Here is an 18,330-nt window from a genome sequence, read left to right as displayed (position 1 = left end):
GTGGTTTGGTTAACAGCAGTTGCTAGTTTCCCATAAATGAGAATAATATAATTTTCTTCAAAGATACTTAAGGAGAATGAGCATAAATACAGTATTGAGTGAATAACAAAGGAGACAGAGTTGGGAAACATTAGTCGATCTATCACTCAGTGTTTATTTGTAAGGGGTAGAAACAGGTATAGAGGGAGGGTATATGAGAAGAAACTGCAATTATCTCAGTGACCAGAGACTCTGCATCTAGCATCCCCACATCTCTGTACCTTGGTCTCATTAGCATCACAGGCCACAAGATATCTAAAGGGCCCACTGGGAAGGATGGCAGTTCTCTTCTGAGGACAGAAAGAAAAAAAGAATTATAGGCAGAGGCAATGTCAGTCCTGACCTAGTGACAGGGGAGAGAGCAGAGTCTAAGAGCTGCACAAAACTAGGTCTCCATAAATAAGAAACTAGGTTGGACATTGCAGAGCTCAAAGTTCACCCTATGCTCTTCTTCCCTTAAAATTCACACTGAACATTTATACATTCCCTGTTTTATCCCAAAGAGACTTTAAGTCTACCTACAAAGACACATTCGGTGCCAAAAATGGTTGTGCCCTATATAATACAATATTATAAGGGTGGGGAAATGACAGCATTAAGTAATTTTGACTGAGGTTTTGATGCAACGCTTGTTCTCAGCAAAAGCCAGGCAGTTTCAAGAGCTACTTCAGTCAATGGGACAGAGACATTCCACCAGGTCCAGCCTGATTATAGCCACGCTAGGTGCTGATGTTACTGTTTTACTTATCCCATTTCTTTTCAAGTAGATAGTCTTGAAAACAAGCATCAACTTCAAAAGCAAAATTAAGGGGCATCACATACTATGGGCGGGCAAGGACCTTGAGTCGGTTTCAGGTGAGGGGAAATGACAAGGATACTGAATAACTTTCTGCTGCCAGAAAGACGAAAGACAGAGCCCATCCTCACATAAATACTGCATGCTCACGTGAGCTAGAGAGCTGCATAGACCACTCCGAGTTGCAAAGCACCAATGTCTCTTATTGCACTTGTCCTATTTTACGTCTCCTATTTTGTATGCCCTGCCTTGTGTGAAATGCCATACTTTAATAGATTGTCTATTTGAAATGATTGTCCTTATGTGAAAGTGGGGTTGACTAAGATTATACATGGTGATTTAGTCCAGGCTTATAGTCTATAGGAACTCATACCCAGGGAATCTTCATTCAGGGCTCCTGTTCCTGACACTTGGTATATAACGACTCTGAGGGAGACTCTACCTAAGTAAGCCTCAGCCTTAGCCTGGGCCTGACTCGGCCAGGAACCCACTGAGTTCCTAGGTTTGCTGTCTTGTTTCACCATGTTTCCTTCATTACTGGATGGAACAAAATGTTTTCCCTTCTTCTTGAAATTTTAGTTTTTAACACCCTGACGCAATACCACCTCCTGATAGTCTACCCTCCGAAGTTATGAGGACACACACAAATACGCACACACCGTGATGCACATACCGCCCATAAAGACATCATCTATGTGCACTTTTCATCCTGTCCATGAGCATATGTTGAGCATCGACCAGGTGCCAGACACTGGTCAGTTTGCTAGGGAATCAAAGAAGAAGGTTACTCTTCCTCTAAAACCTTCCTTAAGCGTGCAAACCGACAAGAATTAGAAGGTGATCAGGGATACAGAGAACAGTTTGAAAGCTTTTGGAAACAGAGTGGCTTCTGATTTCTTTTCTAGGACCCATTTACACTGGGATACACATGCCAGAAAGCAACTAATATTCAGTGACTATGGTATGATGAGAAGCAACAGCCTCTACCTACAGCAACTGTTCTCAGCCAATAAGACCTTCTATCCTTGAATATGCACTTAGGAAACCTCTTCCTATCCATTTCCAAACCACCTAATCCCTATGGAGTTGTGAAGGGTAGGGGCTCCATCCTCTGCTTTACTTATTGCTCCTGTAACATATGCTATTTAACTTTCTGCATTTGCTGTAAACCGCATACAGGGAGACACAGACTTTAGGCTGGAGAGACATGATAAATCTAAAGGCAAAATGGCAACTCGGTGATATAATCCAGTGATTTTAAAAATGGATCCTGGTAATTGTGAATAATCAAGAAATGTCTTAAAAGCTACTGCAAGAGCAAGGGTGGGGTGGAGACAGCTGGGGGGTCTCACTCCTTTTTCCTATTTAATTAGTACAAGCTTTCTCCATTGTGGCTTCTAGATGTTAGCATCTTTTCGGTTAAGATCTTTTCCTTCATTATCATAAACTTGTTTGCTTTTTGCTTCTAGCCAGGATTTCTATTCTGTATAACTCAGCATGCTGTGTCATGGCGTGGCAAGCATGTCAATCTACAGTACACTCTGCTCAGGCTCCATGTTGCTTGCCTTTGTTTGCTATGGTTTTATAATGTCTTTGGTTGACTAGCCATCTATAATTGTTGTGCATAATAGAATCCTCTATATATTCATGTGTGGGGGTGGGGTGGGGCAGTGGTCAATACACATTCAGCTGCATTCATGGTGAGAAAACAACTTTTGGGAGTCAGCTCTTTCCTTCCCTCATCTGGGTCCTGGGATTGCACCAGAAACATGTTCAGAAGCCAGCATCGCTGATTGCTAAATCATCTCACTTACCCTAAATGTTAGACTCTCATAAGGAACATGTAAAAAGCACAAACATCTAGGTCATCTGGACTTTGGTCTCAGATCAGAGCTTCAAGTTGAAAAGAGAGGGCTACTAAAAAAAAAAAAATAAGACTAAAGAAAAGGCCAGACTAAATGGTGACATGATTGGATCTGTGAGACTGTCTATTTTTAGTTGACTAAGAAGATTTTTCAGCAACCAGCCAAACTATGATATAAACTTAGCTAATAAAAGTTTCTCCACCCTCCCTTAGAAGCAGCTCATTACCACATCCTCTCTTCAGACTCATAGCCTAAAACCCTGTCACCTCATTAAAGGACTAAGCCTTAAAGATTTGACCTGGACGTAAGCAAAAGCATTTAATGTAATTAGTGATCTGCCTTCTCATTTGTTTATGGGGAAGAGACTTTGAAGACAAGGTTATCTTCTTAACACTTTAATTCTGCACTGCATGTATTTTTCTGGCACCCAGCTGAAATGCTACTCATTTTCAGGAACAAGGGAAATGCTTCTAGCAACCATGGAAGTTTCTTGCATGCAAAGCCATCTTAATTATTTGAATTATAAAATACTTCTAGATTTTTGTCCATAAGCATGTTTCAAGGACTTCTTTTTATTAGAGAAATAAAACAACAAAGTTTTGGCAGTCTGACTCCTAATGCAGTAACTCATGGGATGCTAAGCACTTCATAAACAAAGTGATGCTCTAGTAGTCCCATTCTGTTCCACCCAGATTGCTAAAAAGGATTACAGTCTTATATCCACATAAGATCACAAGTGCTTTGTTGTACTAATGTGCTGCCCACAGACAGCATGAAACAGCAAGCCTTTCCCACCTTGGCAATTTCAGGAATTGAAAGCCCAATAGAAAAACTCAATAGGCTACTTTTGAAGAGTTTGCTATGAAATAACACACTCTACTCAAATGACAGTGATATAAAGTTATCTCTAAGTTTTATACAAAAAGGAAAAGATATTTTATGAATCTCCATGGATAAAATATGGCAAGATTTTCTTTCTTTTTCCTCAATACTAAAGTTGCTATCTGTCCTAGAAATTGGTATGTAACTTGTAAGATACATGATCTTAATCTCAACGTGTAACACTGCATATTTCTCTTGTAAGGTGGATCCCTGAACTGGACACCACCAGAGTGACTGAGGTTGCTGAGGTCTAAACCCTTCTATTGCTTTCTCTACCAGCCAGGAAGAAACATTCCACCTACAGCTGCCAAAAGAACAAGCCAATTTATTCCAGAATAGAAACAGGAAAATAGTTTACAACACTAAATGCCTGAATCATCGAAGTGTCAAATTAAATATTGATAGCATCAATTTGAGTCTAAAATACTCCTTAGTGTTTGGAGGATCCAGGAAGGGAGGTCAGCAAGTACCAGACAGAAGGCAAGAGCTGGACAAGAATACTTCTGGGAGCACCATCACTCCATCCAAGACATCCATTTATCTACCTGACCAACTTTGACATGGTGTGTGAAGCTGTACTGAGATTGAGGGATATGCTGATGGATAATCCAGGATCCCTGACCTTAACTGTTTGGTTTTCAGCCACCCCCACCACTATCACACACACACACACACACACACACACACACACACCACATACACATACACAACACACACACACATACACACACACACACACACAGGACTGGGGTTCATATTTTCCATACCAAAACAGACCTGGCCTCCAGGTCTTCCCAGCATGCTTCAGTCCATCCTTGGCATATGCTACCCCAACCCTAAACTTTCTAGACCCGAGGCTGCCCTTCCCCTCAGAGGCCCTATATAATCCAAACATTTTGCTATTGCTTGTCCTCTTTCTGTCTTTCACTCTCTCTGTCTCTCTCTCTCCTTTTCCTTCTTCTTCTCCTCTTCTATCTATGCACATACCTTTTCTCTCATTCTCTTCAACCACACTCACGGTGGTGACTCTCTGGGAGCCAGTGAACTCAGCCACTCAAGAGCAGCTTTCCGATAAAGCTGCCTTCAATATAATCTAATCTGGCTTAATTTGGCTCGTTTTACAGGTGGCAGAGAAATAACCTATCACTGATGACATGGTACTGTACCTAATTTTAGATGTGCTTTCTGAAGCCGGGACAGCATTGCCAAATGAGCTACAAGAGATCTGCCTAGTCTCAGTATAAACTAGGTAATAAACTGTAACCCGCCCAACCAGCCTATAGACTGAAGTGACTGAGTTCAGGACCTATGGCCACAGGCAAACTGTCTTATAAATATAGCCTGCATTTCATACACAACATACACACACATAGATAGATTCATTTAAAAAAAAAAAGAAAAGCTTGAAGCTCTGTTATTCTATGGAGCAACAGACTTGTTTTAGCCTAAGATACTCAGACTAAACCAGAAGCCATGGAACTTGGGAAGAACTTGATCCACATTCACTACACTTAAAAGCAAACAGCTGTGTAGAGCCATAGAGAGGAAGAGTGCACGAATGACTAATAGCCAAGGGGCAAGTCCCAAAGTCCAGTCTTACATTGAAACGGCTGCCTCTGCTTTCTCATAAAATGTGCCGCTCTGTCAGGGGTCTGGGGTGGGAGTGGGGCATAGAGAGGAGAGCCACTCAGCTGCATACACTTCAGCTTCCTCATGTGAGTCTTCTCCTGTATGGCCTGCCTAACTTACAGAGCTGCTTGGAACATTATGAGAGATGCGTAATAAGCAATAATATAAAACTGAAAACAACCTAAATACACAGTGGCCTCTCAGTAACTGCTCAAGTCAAGCAGAGACCAAAAGAAGGTCACTATGATTAGAAACACCTGCTGAGGCTGCTGTTCACTTTCCGTTCCCCAGTTCTTGTTTATAGGTCAGGCATATAGGAGAGGCATTGAAAATAAATGCTAATTCTGATGAAGTCATACTGATTAGGACCTTTGATTGGCAATTAGATATGTATGATTAACTTAATATGGAAAAAAGATAATTTGGTTTTTTTCCTTCATCCTGTTTGGAGAGAGTGATTTTCACAGTGCACTGCAAAAATGGTGGCTAAGGGTCCCAGATACTGGGATATGCTGAACAAACCAACCTCACATTTGCTTGGTGAGCTTAACACAAACAAAAGCCAAATAGGTGTATCACACCCAGTTCAGCAGTGCTGAGAAAGGAACCAACTGGAGCCTTGTGCTGTCCTCTGAAACTGTCTCAACTGAAATCTTAATTCATTCAACAGGCAATTGAAAAGATCTTTTGAGGAACAGCCTGGTACTCTTGGGCAGAAGACTGGCAAACAGAATTGATATCAAGGGATAGGGTTGGGGTCAGGGACTGTGAGAATCGATGCTCAAGGGAAAGTGCTCTATGTGGAAAACCCAAGATGGGCTGACTCAGAAAGCAGATAATCTGTAAACTGCTCTGCAAGGAGACACAGCTCTGTTTCCAAAAAAACCAGATCCCCAACATAGCAATGGAAAATGCCAGCTTCATTTAGGAAACTGAATCCCCTCCCCCACTTGTGTGAATACACACATATTCTTCCACGCTCACATCATTCCACCTACACACACATGGGAGATAACAGGACACTAAAACGACGAAGCCCACTCTGAGTCACATGGAACAAAACTTTTAAGATCCGTTCCGTGTGATGAGCAAGGGCTTACGTAGCTCCCTGTAACTAGGTCAGACACCAATTGGTAGTCAACGCCACAGGCCCAGAAAGATTTAATGAGGGAGGCAACCAAACACAGAAGGTAGAAACAGTGTCCCAAGCATGTGTGTCCCCAGACTCTGCAATCGGGCAGTAGCACCCAGTTCATACTATGTCTTTCGCAGAGACACCAGAATAAACTTCCTGGAGTTCCTAAGACACGGATCCTCTGTCCGAGCCAACCCAGCTACAGTGGCCAGGGTGGAATAAAAACAAACTGAATCAAATGGCAATCATACCCCAAGGAGAAAGGACAGAAATAGTGAAATGGTGCTGAGCCACCGGCAGCTGCAACGATACAAGCAGGACATAAATAAAACGGCGATGCCAAACTAAAGCTTACAAAAGCTGGTCTCCTGTGCCAGGAGCTACAAGCCACTGTTCCATATCTGGCCTGCCTGTGCTAAGCAGGGTGACTGGCACCTGTGCCTTGGATGGCAGATGGAGAGGCCAGACCTGATAAATCCAGTGCCTACTGTGCCATCACAAGGTCACAAGCAGCAGTTGGCCACTTACAGTCATCCTAGAGGGTCAGGATCCGGCTGTGGCGATGAGAGTCCAGAAAGCTTCCTTCTCAGTGATCTTACATGTGGAAATCAAGGGCCATAGGACTGTGAGAGGGATCAGCCCAGCTTTGTTCTGCATAGCAGCCTCCCAGAATGGCTTAAGAGGCAGTCCTAGCCCCTGGCACTGCTAGCAGGCCTGTGAATGAACCACTGTGTGAGACACATACTCACTGCTAATGAGTCCCCATGCAGACACAAGCCAGAGAGGCCAGCGCCGTAGCTGCTACAGAGGAGGCAGAGGGGCAGCAAACGCTAGTACAGAGCAATGTGGGGCCCACCTGGCACACGGGATGCCAGTCCACAGAGGCTGCAGGACCTCAGCAGTCAGAATTGAAAATAACTATTCCTCATACGAAAGAACAAACCCAACCCCATCCCTTCCTGGCTCAGATATCAAGAATGTGGCCATCACCATTACAAACAGAGCTCCCGTTAACCATTGCTCTCCTTTCGTGATTTCGAAGAACATTTTAACTCACACACATATCATAAAGCATATTCAGAATAACAAGGGACTTAGCGATGTAGTACTCAAAGACAGAAAGAAAAAAAAAAACCGTGGTAAGTTTGCTTGAGAATTTTGAATAGTACTAAACGTATCTGACACAATTCTGTAGTAGACCATAGATCATTAGGGACTGAATGATCAAAGAATAGACCTTGTAGTAAACTGCAGATATTTGGATCTCTCTCAGGTTTACTCATTCACCAGATAACCCTCGAAGGTTCTCCACCTCCTTATCCAGGTTACAGAGATTAACAAGTGCTCTGTCGTTTAGACTGTCCTGTGACATTGATGGGGTTGACTGAAGAGGTGTCCTCAGGTGAAGCTCCAGGATCACCTTACCACCTCCTTTGAGCTCTGTCCCATCCCATCCTTAGGGTGACTTCTGCCAGACCAGCTGAACTGACCTTGAACCTTAAAATTCAGATCATCACACTAAGTTCCTTAGGTCTAAGCCGCTGTTGTTTGCTTGTTTGGGAGCTCAACAGTGGACAGATACGCAGCTCAAAATGAGAGAGACTCTACAGTTTCACTCGCTGGAAATTAAGAGGGTTTAAAGAAAACAAGAAATGCAGCGTCCAGTAGCATGCGTTTTCTTCTCCACACAGGATTCAGAAGGGAAAAGATGGGAGATGTCTAAGTGTGTGTCTACTAAATATTTATGCACAGGCTTTTCATATACTGTTTATAATGATGACTGTACTTTGTAGACCTCTCTTATTATGTACCTCCTCAGGCTACTGATGACTCAATAATTCATTCCATCCAATTCTAGTGTGGCCCTGAGTTTGACATTCCTCTGCTGAGAGTTGCTTCTGTGACTTTGTTGTGCAGTTCACCTGGGGGCTTGATTAAACCAATTCTACTTTATGGTGTCAAGGCAGGGATCAGAGGCCCTGCAGAGTTGGTAAACTCCCTGGGAGAGAGTGAGCAAGCTGTTGGTGGAGGGACAGCATTCTAAGAAAGCAGAATCTTGCAGGAAACTGATACTGGGATGCAGGGAGGAAGTTTACATTGGAGCTTCGGTTTTTGGTGTCTCTTTGATGTCAGGGTTCTTTCCTGACAAGGTGCAAACTCTTTCATTATTCATAGAACCACTGTTGTTAAAGCTGTACTTAAGTACTTGGATCCAGAGGTGGGAACATTTGCTGTTTTGTCTTGCTCTAAATCAAACAGATAGAATAAAGCAAATACCCAGGGACTCCTGGCAGTGCCCCTTGCGGAGTCCATTTAGCTTTACTTTTTCCCTTCTTTCTTTGCCTGGCTGCAGAATCAGAGGTAGGAAAGCCACCGAGGAGGCACTGAGTATCAGGTCACATTGCCAGATTGGGGAGTATCTAAAGGAAGGCTTGGCTGATGTGAGAAATAAAGCAAGCTCTCGTTCCATACCCATGAGCCCATGAGTTAAACGTCTTTCCCTGTCCTTCTGTAAAACTCCACGGAAGAGCAAGCATTGAAATCAGAAGAGGCTCTATCACTTGCTTCCTGCACAATATCCAACAGGGGCTAAGCTTCTCTAAAACTTACTGGGGTTTTCCCCAGATCTGGACTGTGATTCCCAGCAATGTTTCCTTTATAAAATCACTGCTGTTAAATGGTGCTGTTTAAGACCAGGGGATTCCTTCTCTTAAAGCTGCCCCAAAGGCACCCAGGAGTTGCACTGTGTAACACTCAGGGAAGCATCGCCAGAGCCCAGCTACTTTCTCACATAGTGAGCTTGGCATGGGAGGGAGACACAGAAGCAGAAAGATGAAAGATGGGTATAAGAGAAAAGGGAAACAAGAGCCAGAAAAAGCCAAGGAAACGACTCACAAAAATGAAAAGTTTTAACAATACTCCCTAAGCATTGTATAGAATAGTCTAAACATTGCCAGAACAGGGTAACATTAAATAATTCCCCACCATAAGGTAGAAGAAATGGTTAATATCTTTCATTAAAATTCATTTGCCTGAAAATATCCTATGAAGGGGAAGAAGCATTTCTTGCCACACACATCCATACATATATATTGTCTCTCTCCTGGAATCCTACTCTTTCTGGCACCTAGCTGAATCCTGCACACAGTGAATTAGACATATGAAGATCTGAACTGACTGACTTTTGAAAGAAAATGAAAAAGTCTCTGTAGTTGCTAATGTGTCCCCCATTTTGTAGTGACCATCACTATCCTGGTAGGCTGGCCAGAGTAGAGGGGAGGAACGGGGAGGAGAAAGGGGAGAGAGAGGAAGAGAGAGAAGGGACTGGCAGCTTACCTTCCTTTATTCTTCCCAACTTAGAAAGACAGAGCATTAGTCAATATTTTTCTTTCCATAGAATCTCTGAAGGAGGGTTAGAGGGACCCACATGTGACAGTGGCTTTTGGACAGACCCTGTACTAAATCTCTTTCCACCCGCCTCGTGGCACAAGGGGCCTCTCCTCATCAAACCCTACTTATAAGACCATCTGTGTCCCTGCCCATGCAGTCAAATCCTCAGCCTCCACTCAAGTATTGTTGCAAACAGTCCTCTTCCTGCTGCTTTTGCTCAAGGCTGTGGGCCACTGCAAAGACCCCTTCTTTCATTAGGGATTTCTCTGTCTAAACAGGATTTATGGTGATCCCTTGGCAAGGGCCCGTGAATCACTGGCTTTCACAGGACAGCCAAAAGAGTGTTTCAGGAGAATCTACCTCTGACAGGCAATACAACTCTGAAGATTTATCTCCTTGGATGAATCAGGCATTGCCTGATGCTTCCAAGAGGCTGCAGCACCCTGCATGGGCAACAAACACACAAGACAGTGTCAGGACCAACAGCATACATGGAAGACCCAAGGGCATTGACTACCTTTTCTGAACAATCAACTATTAGACAGAAATAATGGTTTGCTATTGGGTCTGTTCTGCATGCTAAATTGAATTCAACAAATCTTGATTTTTGGGGGGTGTGGCTTGATAAAGGAGACTGGTTATTTTTGACAAAGGATGCAAGTCCTGAAATAGCACCATGGACAGACAAGAATTGTCTTTACAGGGGAGCCGAAACTATGCTGAAAACAGATCCCTTACACCTCTATATCCCAAGAGTTTGCATGCCAAGTATTAATAAACCCCTGCAGAGTGAAGTACTGGCATTTCAGTATGAGAAGCACAATTCCCACCTCCCTTCCAGAGCACCTGATAAACCCAGGTTTCATTTATACAAATTCCAGACAAGCTTCTCCTCCTACAAACTCCTCTTTGAGTTCCTTGATCCCCACTGAAAAAGCATGGCTTCCTTTGATTTTTTTCTTTTCTGTTTCTCAAGGACACTAATAAACCAGAAAGCCTTCCCTCAGGAACTCTAAGAGAGAAAATTCCAGTTAGCATAACCCCATAACCCAGTCTGGGAAAATGGAGACTAGAGAAATAACCAGATGTGGAAATAACACCACCTGGCACACAGCCCATTCTGGGGGACATAAAAATGTCTAATCCTATAAACACCTGGAAAGAGAGGTCTGGTCTGAAGACTCATGGGAACCCAAGACAGTCAGACACCAAAAGCCACATAGGATGTGTCTGCCAGTAAATAGAGCTGAGATTTGCCAGGGCACATGTCCTATATACACTTTCCATTTCGTGGAGCTATTTTAAGGAGGTAGGGAGGAAATCGTGTTAGTTTTCATCCTTCGGCAAATACTTCAAGCAAAGGTCAGAAAATCGTAAAGATACCAGCGCATCTAAGCTCTGCCTCTACCATTCCAACATATGAACACCTGAAAATCACTTGATCTCCCTAAATGTCAGGTTTCTTATCTTAGGGGGAAAATGGTATGGACATCTTTCTAGATGATTACACATGGATAAAAATGAGATAATCGAACTGCTGGCAGGACTTGTAGAAACTCAAAACATGTATTGCTTCCTTCCTTAGCTGTGGAAAAAGAAAAATCCTTTATTATAAGGTACATGTGACAGAAAAGAAAAATTACAACATAGAATAAATAAACGGATGGAAATAATACAGCCTCATTTAAGTACAAGGGAGAAACCCTGATGAACAACACAGTGGCAACTGAGAAAAAGAAAAAGGAAAAGAAAATTAACAACTGTGAAATATCACCCACAAGATAGCCTAACATATTGCTCATAGTCAAGAAAGTGATCATTTGAATTATGAGATATTATAAAAAGAACCCTATATGGGATTTACATCCAGCACATTATATTTAAAGGAGGAAATCCTTTTAAATAAAGTGCTAAGTTAGGGCACATCTAAAGGACTCAATAACAAGAAATTTCACAACTATTTGAGGGAGTCTGCAACACATTCTAGAGTGTATTGCCCCCGTTTATCTACAGGGCACTGCAGTGTCTTCCTTGCATGCTATTCTTAATGATGAACCACGCCCTCCTCTTGGTCAGCCACTGATACGTTTGTATGTCATCTAGGTGGCTAAGACCCACACAGACTTATAAATTCAAATGAGTAACTTGCATATTGGAAGCAGAAGATAGGCCTCTGGGTTGTTCCTTTTCCTTGGGCTATGAACACCTCTAGCACACTCTCACCCCCACCTCACGACAGTCATTAACTCAGAAACACTACTCTGCCATTATTTCCTCATCTGCTGGAGATTTCTATATTTTGACAATATAGAAATATTTTGACAATATAGAAATATCCAATAAGTCTCTCTGATGCTGAGGGTAAAGTAGAAAGTATTGTGTGTCTGTGTTTGTTCCCAAGACTTTACAGTTGTTCTCATGTTTCTATTTCCATGTAGAGGAAAATAATTTAAAAATACAAGCACATGATTGTGTATGAATTACCTGGGTTCAGGACCTATCACATTCTATTTGAGATATGATACCTATGTTCCTAGTGGCACCAAGCATACTTCTTATACCATGGATGGCAACATCAAAGAAGACACTTGGTGGCTTACCCACTGTAGACTAGACAGTCTTTTTCTTTAAAATACAGTGCAACTCTTCCCCCCATCCTATGATACTGAGTTTTCTGCAGGACGTTCCAGAAATGTTATAGAATCCAACACACTCTATTAGGATCATCATCCTGCCAATCAACTTCATACTAAAATTCATGAGGCAGGGTGAAGATAAAGATCCCTGGTATGAGGAGCAGAGACTGATTCTGGATACTCAGTACACAAGAAAGGTAGAAAGGAAGGAAGGAAGGAAGGAAGGAAGGAAGGAAGGAAGGAAGGAAGGAAGGAAGGAAGGAAGAAGAAAGGCTGGGAAGCAGAAGTAATGCTTCCTAGAGAACTTGTAGGCTAAACGATAATCCACAGGACTGCTAGCTGCTTACAGTTCAACAAGGTATAGCCCAGCAGCTATACTGTCAAGACACACTCCAGTTTGGATGAGAGAGGGGTGTGATTCCCCACCTAAGATGCATGTGTTGATTCCAACATTAAGGCTGAATAGCTTCAGTTCAAGTGAAAATTAACCAAGTCAACTCAGGAATTTTGACAAAACCTTTTATGGGAAGAGAGGCTGCAAAATCCATTTGGGAAACAATTAGTAATTAGCTGCATACCGGACGCCAGGGTAAGAAGTAAAATGCAGTAATAGATCTCTAACTGCATGATATCTGGGATGGAAGTGTGGTTCCAGACAAGCTGCAGGTAGAGGGTAGTACATTTCAGTTCTTAGTTGTTCACAGTCTCTTCAGCACAGCCATTTTATTAAAAACAGGTTTCCAGAACAGAGAATAGTCAAATGCATGAGAAAATAGTATTTTAAGCTTCTTATTTTTTAGAATACACATTGCTATTGATTTCTTGAATAGAAAAATCTTTGATTTTGATGTTTGCTACCCCCCCTCTTTCTCTCTCTCTGTGTGTGTGTGTGTGTGTGTGTGTGTGTGTGTGTATGTATGTATATGTCTTGCCTTAAGCACACTGGACAAGCATGATAGCACTGAATGAGATACACTTCAGCCCCTCATCAAAATGTTATTAAAAGACAATATTAGCATATTCTATGTACAGTGAGTGTTACTTTGATTTTTTTAATTAAGTATTTTCTTCATTTACATTTCAAATGCTATCCCAAAAGTCCCCCAGACCCTCCCCCTCCCATTTCTTGGCCCTGGCGTTGCCCCATACTGAGGCATACAAAGTTTGCAAGACCAAGGGGCCTCTCTTCCCAGTGATGGCCGACTAGGCCATCTTCTGATACATATGCAGCTAGGGACACGAGCTCCGGGGGAACTGGTTAGTTCATATTGTCATTCCTCCTATAGGGTTGCAGACCCCTTTAGCTCCTTGGGTACTTTCTCTAGCTCCTCCATTGGGGGCCCTGTGTTCCATCCAATAGCTGACTGTGAGCATCCACTTCTGTGTTTGCCAGGCCCCGTCATAGCCTCACAAGAAACATCTATATCAGGGTCCTTTCAGCAAAATCTTGCAATGGTGTCAGTGTTTGGAGGCTGATTATGGGATGGATTCCCCAGTATGTCAGTCTCTAGATGGTCCATCCTTTCATCTCAGCTCCAAACTTTGTCTCTGTAACTCCTTCCATGGGTGTTTTGTTCCCAATTCTAAGAAGGGGCAAAGTGTCCACACTTTGGTCTTTGTTCTTGAGTTTCATGTGTTTTGTAAATTGTATCTTGTATCTTGGGTATACTAAGTTTCTGGGCTAATATCTACTTATCAGTGAGTACATATCATGTGAGTTCTTTTGTGATTGGGTTACCTCACTCAGGATGATGCCCTCCAGGTCCATCCATTTGCCTAGGAATTTCATAAATTCATTCTTTTTTTTTTAGTTTGATTTTTAACAGTAAGTTTTATTATTCACTTTGTCTGTATACATCTGCATATGTGTGCATGCATGAGTATAAGCCTGAATGTGTTCCCTAACACACAGTCTGTAGTAAGCCTTCAAAGACTTTTTGATTCCATTTTTTCCCTTAGCTTGGTTAGAAAATAAAGAATGTCTCACAGCCTGATGCTTCTTTGCCTTCCTTGACTTGATTGAGACATAGGTGCTACAAAGTCTGCCCCAATCACAGCATATAAACTTGGTTTCCTGAGTTTATGCTGATGCCATTTGCAAAGTCTAGTCTCCAGAAGGTCTTGAAACCAGCATCTTCCTTGTCTATTGGAAGATCATGTGTGAATTCTTAACACTCACCCATTTCTTTTCCCTAACTATTTCTGTTTCTTTGTGAGGAATCAATAGATTGATTTCCTGAAAACCTCTCTTTCTCTGGCTTACAACTCTCATCTCACATGGTGGTTATTTGAATCAACAGAACTTTTAGGTTACATTTATCCATATTGTTCTTTTTATACATTAATGCCTACTCAGCGTCAAATTTTTAGAAAACAAAAGGAATACATGAGAAAAAAACATTTTGTTCCACTGTTTTTCTTTTACTATTGTTTTTAACAAATAATTGAGATTTTTTTTTCTCTTTCTATTATTGCACCTGACTGAATACATGCCCTGGGCATTTCCATGCGACAAGATTCAACAGTCTTCGGGAACCCTGCTTCTAATGGTTGTATAATTGCCTGCCAGGATGAACAACAAGCTGTAGAACCATTCAACTCTCTACTATTGGGCTATGAATAGCTTTTAAAGTTTGCTATTATAAGTAACAATGCAGCTAATGCTTTGTATATTAATCCCTGTCTTCACTTCTGCTCATTCTTTTAGAACAGATGCTAAGAAGAGAAATTGCTGGGTCAAAGGAGGTAACATTCGAAAACTATGCATACACACTAAAAAATATCTCCCAGAAATGATGTTTTAATTATTGTACCTCTAGAAATGTATATTGTAATCACACTCTCAATGAAGTAATAGAAACAGAAGAAGAAAAAAGAGGAGGAGGAGGAGGGAGGAGAAGGCAGAGGAGGAGGAGGGAAGACTAAAGAATGAATGGAGTGCAGAGCACATAAAGAGTGAAGAGAGAAGCATAGGAAATGTTGGGGAGAAAAGGGAAAGAAGGAAATAATTTTAAATGAATGCAATTCAACACGTGAAACAAAAGAGGATAAATAACACTGTTCAAATACTCATTCTTTGATTAGTATCACGACAGGATATTATATATATGTTTATGTAGACTGTCTTTAGTATTTTGATATTTCTCTTTAATAGTTAATTCTATATTTCTTAGATTGGTATAAAAAGCTAATGCTAGGCCCCAGATAAGGTAGTCAGTGCAAGAGCCACCAAATGCTTACCCATGTATAGTAAGTCGGTGGTGTTTGACACCCATGTCTATGTAATAGTGTCCATCCAAATGCTAGATTACTTGAGCTGCCTAAGAAACAGTATGGGCATCTGTTCACAGCAAAGCTTCCAATAACCCAAAGAAGGCATAAGGATTAATATATATATATTTATATATATATATATATATATATATATATATATATATATATATGTCTTGACCAAACAATAAAGATACCATTTTACACAAAAGATTTTCCTCTGGTTATATTCTAAAATAAAGCTTTCAAGTAGCCATACAGTACCACATATAGATATGTACTGAAATCAACCTGTGCTGTGAATGTAGGAGGGATTTGTGATACTAGCAGAGAATACCTTCACGTAAACACCGTACAGAATCTACATCAGGTGCCGGAGTGAAGAGGAGTCTGTTAGGATGACTGATTCTCTTCTTTCCAGTGCTGCCCCACCTCTACTTCATGTCAGTCAAGGTACATCCTACACAAATTCTAACCCTCATACCTGGGTATAGTCCCACCCAGATGCTACAGTCAGGCGATCTCCAACTCAGCAATGAACCACAGAGGCCCTTGCCCACAAACATCTTTTCTAGATCTTTGGTTTCAGGTTCATCATATGTTAAATTTCTGCCTGGAGCAATGTGAAATCTGACCAAATGTAGAACTCAGCTCCGGACATTATTCCCTAGGTCCTAATCAGGAAGCTGGAAGGTCTGAGTAGAGCAGTAAGCCCCATCGTACAGTAGTAGAAGCAGCTGATTAGAATAAGTACCATGGAATATCTGAGCATGTCTGGGGAGTAAGATCACACCTCAAGCTAATTGCAGAAAACAGATCCCTAGAATATATTAAACCTGGTAGTCAACTATCCTCATCTTTGTCATGTGAATATAGTTTTCTCAGATTTGAAGGAAGGTCCAGCTCATCAGTGGAATGGGGACCAGCATATCTGTCATGCTCTCCGCCCCCACCCCCCACTATTGAGTCAGCCACACCCATTCTCATCTGACTTAGCAAGACTTTCACCATGGTCAGCAACATAATTTACATTCATCTCCTTCCCTCACACAGAACTATTGAAAGGTATCAAGGTTGTCTCTCACTGTTCCTTGTATCCATACTACCTAAATTGGAACTGTCAGTGTCTTGGAAACAGCATAGAGTCTGTAGTAAAACAAATCTGGACTCAAAGATAAACTCTGAAAAGAAGGTTCTGGGTAATTCAAATGAGATACGCCAATGCTCTGTGTCTTCCTTGTGAATGCTTTCTGAGTTGCTCTTATGTTTTAAGAACTCTTATCTTTTCTATTCAAACCAGCCTTATTATTAAATCTTAGATGACAGACCACTTGTGCTGACAAAAATACTCTGACAAGTGAGTGACAAAGGCAGGGGATAAAACTGGAAAGACAACATCTTCCACAATATCTCTTTACAAAGGCTCTAAGTGCAGGCATATCTGGTGCCTATATAACACCAGGAAGAATTAACAGTGCTCTGTGCTGTTGCAACAATGTCCCCAAAATCACATAGTAAGTAATCTTATCAATGAATAAATAAGTATTAAATGAATAAATGAATATAAATTAAGACTCAGTTCTGTGATCCAATTTTCAGAAAGTTAAGAGGACAAGAGGGACATCTACAACAACTGTTCTTAAGTGGAACTAATTTTTTTGTCCCTCTTTAAAATTTTCAGTGTCTAGAGATGTGTTTGATTGCCATAGCTAGGAAGAAATAAATATTGAAGTCAAATGGATAGAGATTGGCACATTAGTAATTATCTCACAATGAATAACAGGGTAGTCCCTCAGGGTGTTGTAGAGTGCCTTACTCAAATTGTCAAAAATTCTGAGTGTGAAAAACCTTGCTTGTATGATAAAGAAATAGTATTTTTTTTCAATGAGAGAAGTTAATAACAAGGGCACTGATAGTTTAAACTAACTTGCAAAGATTTACTTTGATATGAAAATGGAAAATCTGAATTACACCATCTAAAAAAGCACTCAGGAACAGTGGAGGGGTGTTCACTGCATAAGTAAAGGCAGAAAGTACCCTCGTACAAATAAAAGGTACCAGAGAGGTGGTCTGGATTGTCTGGCATGGTGATAGTGGCTTGAGGATGTTTTACTGGTAGTAAAGAACTGCCTCAAGTGCTTTCCATATTCTATATCTAACAAAAAAGATAGTTAGAAGAGCTACTCTTTGTTGTCAACTTCACATGCCTGGAAGGGGGACTCAATGGAAAAGTCACCTCCATCAGACTGGACTTTGTCAAATGTAGAAACTTTCTTCATTGCTAAATGACATGGGAGGAACCAGCCCATTGTGATTGGTACCATCCCTAGGCATGTAGGTCTGGGACATATAGAAAGGTGGCTAACCATGAGCTGAAAAACAATCCCTGTCATCAACAGTGCTACATGATCTCCACTTCAACTCCAGCCTCCATGGAACTGCCTTGAGCTTCTGTCTTGGCTTCTCTAAATGACAATTGGTCTTTAACCTGTTTCTTTCTCATGTTGCTTTTGGTTATGGTGTTTATCTCCACAACAGAAGAAGCTTAAAATACTATTACATTAAAAAAATCATAGTTAAAATTCTACAAAACAGAAAGCTTTCTCCCCTCACTGTGGCTAAAAAGAAAATTAATGAATACATAGATAGAAAATTGCAAATTTATCATTAATGATTCATAAACCTCAT

General features: G+C 41.3%; 1 protein-coding gene across 2 annotated transcripts in view; it reads right to left on the bottom strand.

The window, feature by feature from the left end:
* Cdh11 (cadherin 11) overlaps positions 1-18,330 on the bottom strand; it is a 158,161-nt gene that overhangs the window by 102,617 nt on the left and 37,214 nt on the right. The window contains exon 1 of one of the 2 annotated variants that reach the window (XM_085843673.1): positions 6,875-6,994. The exons of the other annotated variant lie outside the window; for it this stretch is intronic. The gene's annotated coding sequence lies outside the window, so the exon portion shown is untranslated. Of the gene's footprint in view, positions 1-6,874; positions 6,995-18,330 lie in introns of those variants that run through there. 2 annotated transcript variants of the gene reach the window in all.

The sequence above is a fragment of the Mus caroli genome, unplaced genomic scaffold (assembly GCF_978045245.1).
Source record: "Mus caroli unplaced genomic scaffold, Mus_caroli_1 scaffold_10, whole genome shotgun sequence".
Lineage (NCBI taxonomy): Eukaryota > Metazoa > Chordata > Mammalia > Rodentia > Muridae > Mus > Mus caroli.
This window is presented reverse-complemented; position numbering and strand designations above follow the sequence as displayed.